At 62.6% G+C, this 6,368-nt stretch overlaps 1 pseudogene; it reads right to left on the reverse strand.

Moving 5' to 3' along the window:
• Positions 1 to 1,276: 1,276 nt before the first annotated feature.
• Positions 1,277 to 6,031, reverse strand: LOC142445394 (actin, cytoplasmic 2-like; annotated as a pseudogene).
• Positions 6,032 to 6,368: the final 337 nt, after the last annotated feature.

Below are 6,368 nucleotides of genomic sequence, written 5' to 3' on the forward strand. Positions count from 1 at the left end.
GAGCTTTCTCTCTGAACGTCTCCTCGGAAGGTCTGCTGGCATCATCCTTCAAGCGCATCGATCCGTCTTCGGCCTTCTTTATTCCATATTTGGTCTTCCACGTGGGTAGGAGGCGTTTGGAAAGACCCGGGCCTGGGTCAGGTGGCTGCGTAGTCCTCTGTGAAGTGGGGCAGCATCCTCAGTTGAGGCACAAGACCACAGGTATAGACCAAGGGCATGCGGAGCGCCGCCCAGCTCACCACAGACACCACTGCGCCACTCACCATCACAAACCGCCCAGCAGGGTCCCGCTGGTCGCAGCCCCTGCGCCCGCCCCCAAGCTCCGAGCACAAGACCAAGCTCGCTGCCACTGCCACGTACCACGGCACTCGCAAGCCCATGCCACTCACCGCCACGGGCATGAACCATGGAGCTCATGGCCACAGCCACGCCCGAGACCACACCCACTGACAGACAGCAAGAATGCAGCACCCACCTCCCCTGACATTCCCTGCTGAGCTCCCTGCTGCCACCTTGCACAAGAGCAGGCTCCCCACCCCCAAGGAGCACTGGGCACTCACCCTGCTCACCACCCAGCTTGCTGCCACTGTGCCCCCAGCCCGCCAAGCTGGCCAAGCAATATATGGGTGCACAAGGACGCAGGAGTGTCCGCCCGGGTGCCCCCAGCAGGCACATACATGTATGCTCACTGCGTGCATGCACACACGTATGTACATGTGTGTGCATGCTCATACACAGACACACAGCGTCCATCTGAGCAGGTGGGCACCGAAAGTGTGGTTCAGGGCCTCGTGTGCGTGAGAAAAGGGATGCGGGGCTGGGGAGCTGAAGGAAGGGGCGAGCAGTGTCTGGGAAGGGCAGTGACAGCCCAGGGACCCTTCCTGGCAGAAGGACACCTCAGGGGGAATGTCCTAGGGTCATTAGGATCAGACCTAACCATAATGGCGGGTTAGAGCCCTGCGGAGTGGAGTGTTCTGGACTGCCAGCCCGAGCTCCCTCCCAGGGATGCATTTGCTGATGGGCACCATTTGCATGTGAGAGCTGCACCCCAGGAAGGCCGGCCACCCTTGCAGCTGACCCAGCCGGGACCCCACGTTAGGACCGCAAACACCAGCCACACACACACAGTCTCTGCGGGAGCCAGGTGGGGGATTGGGTAGGGGCGCGGAGGTGGTGAGGTGAGCGGGTGGAGGCTGAGGGCAGAGCTGACGGGCTCCTTGGGACTCAGAGTCAGGCTAGGATAGCGCAGGTCCCACGTGGGGACACGTATGCTCCTTCACCCCACGGCCACCTCCACTAGGACCACCGTGCACAGGCCCTGCTCACCACTGCAGAGCTCAGCTTGCAAGGCCCCTCCACCGCCGCCGCCGTCATGCAGCGCACTGCTCATCACCATGGCCTGGGGCAGGTGACCTTGCCCTTCATTACAATACACCCGCTGGGCGCACTATCACCACCACCCCTCACAACACTGCCTCGTGGAACTCACCGCCTGTCCTGGACAGCTTCCCGCGCACCACCACCGCCCCAAACACAGACGCCAGTAGCACTCCTGGGGCCCTCTCCTGCCACGCTCGCTCTGCAGTTCCCAGTGCCCCACCACTCACTGTGGGGCACCACAGTCACCACAAGACTCTGCCAGGCACCACTGCCACAGCCACGCACCTCCCAGCTCACCACCACCGCCACCGCAAAGCGCAACACTGTTCCCAGCAGCCACCCACCTCCGAGTTCACTACCACCATCACGGGCAAGCCTGCACGCCCCGCCCCGCTCACCACCTTGCCTACCACCGCTGTGCACGCCCTCCACCCCCACCCCTCCCCAGCTCCTCCACACCACCTCCGCCATGCGCTGCTGAACTCACGGAGCCACGGGCCACGTTCCCACCACCGAGTAACCCCATGCCCACCGCCCTGTAATACACACGCACATAGAGGGACACGTGTACATGTGCCTGGGTGTCCACACACACACGTATACGTACACACACGTGTGCATGCTGACACACAACATCCAACGCAGAATAGGCAGGCACCTAAGAGTGCTTAGCTCAAGCCCCCCCTTATCGTTAGTGGCTCCCTGTGCGTGAGAAAGGGGACGCAGGGCTGGGAAGCTGAAGGAAGGGGGGAGCCTGCGGGTGGTGGTGACAGCCCAGGGACCCCCTCCTGGTAGGGCAGGAGGACACCGTGGGGGGAATGTCCCAGGGTTGCTATGATCAAACCTAACCCCAATAGCGGTTACAGCCCTGAGGAATGTTCTGGACTGCCGGCTCAAGTTGGTGACCTGGGCGACGGGGAGCTCCCTCCCAGGGCTGCTTTTGCTAATGGGCACCGGTTGCATCTGAGAGCCGCACCCCAAGCATGCCGGCCACCCATGCAGCTGATCGAAGTGGGACCCCAAGTTACAACAGCAAACACCAGCCACACACAGTCTCTGCACTGCGGGAGTCAGGAGGGGGATCGGGTGGCCGGTGCTGAGGCGGTGAGGTGAGTGGGTGCAGGCGGTGAGGTGGCCAGGGCAGGAGCTGGGCGGAGCCGAGGGCGGAGCCGATGTATTCCTGGGGACTCGGAGTCAAGCTAGGAGAGTGCAGCGAGACAGACAGACGGGTACCTCACGTGCGCCCCATCATGCCCCCACCACCATTGCCACCACGCGCAGGGCCTCGCTCGCCCTGAACCTCTGAGCTTGGCATCACCATCACCACCACAGCCACGACCCCACACACCGCCGCCACCGTCACCTAGGAGCCCACTACTGCCGCCATCAGGAGACAGCACTCACTGTGGCTGCGCACTGCGAGCTCAGTACCACCGCCATGCCCCAACACCGTCACTGCCGCCATGCACCATGCCACCGCCACGCACCAACACGCCACCGCCACATACCACCACCACGCGCCAACATGCCACGCACGGACACGCCAGCGCCACACGCCACCACCACGTGCAAACACACCACACACCGACATGCCACCGCCACACACCAACATGCCACCGCCATGCGCCAACACGCCATGCACCAACATGCCACCGCCACACACCACCGCCACGCACCAACATGCCACTGCCACACACCACCACTATGCACCAACACGCCACGCACCAACACCGCCACGCACCAACACCACCGCCGCCGCCATTCACCATCACTGTGCACCACCGCTCACCACTGCTGCTCACCAACACCGCCACTGCCACGCACCACCTCCACGCACCAACACGCCATGCACCAACACCGCCACTCATCACCACCACCACCACCCCCGCCATTCACCATCGCTGTGCACCACTGCCGCCGCCGTGCATGACACCACCACTCACCACTGCCGCTCACCAACACCGCCACCACCACTCCCCACTCCCCACTGCCATGCACCAACACTGCCACCGTCGCCGCCGCCGCTCACCACTGCTGTGCACCAACACTGCCAGCGCCCTGCACAGGATCCTGCTCACAGCCACCACACACCTCCCAGCTCACCAGGGCCACCATGCGCTACCATACGCCACCACACACCAGCACTGCCATGACAGAGACCCCGCTCCCAGCTGCCGCCCGCACACCACACAAGACCACCACACGCTGCCCAGCTCAGGCCACCGCTGTGCGTGTCACCACCACCACGCGACCGTGCGGTCACGTTAAGAAAAGCTGTACAATCACCACCACAGTCGATGCGGAAACATGTCCTTCCTCATTGTCCTCCTCGGGACTCGCGCCCCACTTCTGCCCACCGCCAACCTCCCCTGCCGACCCTGCAAGCTGCCCTCCCTTCACCCGGCTGCTGTCTCTGTGGGTCTCCGTCGTCCTCTTTCCGAGCCTGAGGTTGTAGCCAGCGTGTCGTGTCAGTGCACCTGGGGAGGCCTTCCCCTCCTCGCCGCCCCCACTTTGACTCGATCGAGAGGAAGCCTCGCGTTCTCTCTCTCTCTCTCTCTCTCTCTCTCTCTCTCTCTCTCTCTCTCTCTCTCTCTCTCTGTCTCTCTCTCTCTTTCGTCATTCACTGCAGCGCTTTTATGCCCTCCCCAAGCAACAAACACGGTGCCGCAGGGGCTTGTGGTTCACATGACAGTTTAAAACCAAAATGTGTGGCGTCACCTCAAGACTTGAGAATTTCGTACCAAAAATCCTTACGGAACGAGTGTGAGCAATGTACAGGTTTACGTGCAAACTGTCTTCCACCTCAAGGCCAGTCACGCCCCGGGCCCCCAGCGGCTCCCAGCTCAACAAAGGCCCCTGGGTCCCAAGCTCAGATTCTTCTTTCCCTGCAGGGCTCACTCGGCAGGGAGGGGCTGCTTCTGGTCTCCTGCTGGCCTCCGGGTGATCCTGGAGCCGACAGCTCTTCCCGCGAGCACGCTGCACAGACTGGCCGGGCTCCTCCACCACGGTGGCCGGTGCCAGGGCTGAGATGGAAGGATGCACAGGGCCTTGGGCACAGACCCGGGGGGCCGTTAACGTGGATACCAGGTCAAGATCAGCGACACGTCCGCCAGAGGGGGCTTCTTCAAAGGCATCTTCCCATTTCACCAGGCTAGCACGGCACAAAGGGGCCGGCCAGAGCTGACACGGAGATCGCCGGCAACCGCCATACTCCTGCTTGCTGATCCACAGCTGCTGAAAGGTGGACCGCGAGGCCAGGATGGAGTCACTGGATGCACGGAGGACTGGCGTTCCATTCTGGAGACACGGTGATCTTGATTTTCATGGTGCTGGGCGCCAACGTGGAGATCCCCTCCTGCCCTGCAGTCTGCGATGCCAGGCGCATGGTGGTCCGTCGGACAGCACCGTGTTGGCGTGCTTGTCCTCCGGATGTCCACGACACGCTTCCTGGAGGAGTTGAAGGTGCAGGACTCCATGCCTGTGGGAAGAGGCCTGTCAGGGGCCGGCTGGATTCCCCAGGCCCGCCTGCGCCCCCTCCCCCAGGAGGGAGGGCTGGAAGAGCGCTAAGGGGAAGCAGAAGGAAGCCCTGTTGCCCGTGGTGATGACCTTGCTGCCTGGCAGCTAGCAGCTTCTCTCCAGGGAGGCCATCCTCCGCTCCAAGTTCAAGGCCACAGAGCCAAGCTTCTCCTTGATGTCGCGCACGGTCGGTCTCCCTTTTGGCGGCGGGTCGCGGTGGTGGAGCTGGTGGTGGAGCTACAGCCCTGCTCAGTCAGGATCTTGGCAAGGACATCGGTCAGGGCGCGGCCTGCCAGGGGCAATGCAGAGCTGTGTGGGGCAGGGCGTAGCCTTCATCCACAGGCACGGCAGTGTGGCGATGCCATCACCGGAGCCCAGGAGGGTGCCCACCGTTGTACGGCCGGAAGCATAGAGGGACAGCAGGGCCCAGATGGCCACACACGACTGCTGTTGAAGGTCTCCAGTGTGATCCGGGCCATCTTCTCCCTGTGGGCCATGAGGTTCAGGGGTGCCTCCCTCAGCAGCCCTGGGTGCTCCTCTGAGTGGGGGTGGGGCATGCAGCTTGGTGTGGAAGATGTGATGCCGGATTGTCTGTCTGTCTGTCGTCCCAGTTGGTGACAACGCCCTGCTCTCTCAGGCACTTCAGTGTCAGGATACCACGCATGCTCTGGGCCTCGTCCCCCACATAGCTGTCCTTCTGCCCCGTGCCCACTGTGATGCCCTGGTGCATCTGGGAAGATGGGGGGGGGGCGTCGTCAGCAAAGCCGACCTTGCACATGCAGGAGCCGTATTTGGTGACCCGCGCGGTGATCTCCGCTTCCCGGAGACTGGAGACCAGGCTTAGTGGAGCAGGGGAGAAGCTGAGGGCAGCAGTGACGGTGACGGGGACTGAGCTCCACTTCTCTTACCGCAGCCTTGGTCCCGGAGCCCCCGTCAGGCACAGCTCATGACATTGGAGGGCCATCCGGATGCAGAGGTGTTGGGGCGGCTGGAATTCTTCCTCCAGCGTTGGGGTGCAGGGGGTGCTGCCCTGTCTGTCGGTGTGACTCTTCTTGGGAGCAGGAAGTCCGTCTTTCTTCTGAGGAGCAGCTGGTGGTTTCAAGCCGCTGACCTTGCCTTTGGAAGCCCAGCGCATGACCGCGATGCCACCAGGGGTGGGGATTTTTAGCACCTTCGCTCTGCAGAGACCACAGGCTCCTCTTGGGCTCTTTTCCAGACTTGGCCGAAGACTGGTGATGATGATGATGGTGATGATGATGATGATGATGATGAGGAGGAGGAGGAGGAGGAGGAGGAGGAGGAGGAGGAGGAGGAGGAGGGGTGTTTTTCCTTGCCTGAGACACTGAGGGACCCTCCCTCAGAAAGTAGACTTGGTTGGCGGTGCTCAGCTTCCCCCGGGTTCAGGCACCTTGCTCCTCTCTGCATTTTCTTTCACCCGCATGGGGGCCACTGAACCGGAGGCGCGTGGAGCG

The sequence above is a fragment of the Tenrec ecaudatus genome, chromosome 4 (genome assembly GCF_050624435.1).
Source record: "Tenrec ecaudatus isolate mTenEca1 chromosome 4, mTenEca1.hap1, whole genome shotgun sequence".
Classification (NCBI taxonomy): Eukaryota; Metazoa; Chordata; class Mammalia; order Afrosoricida; family Tenrecidae; genus Tenrec; species Tenrec ecaudatus.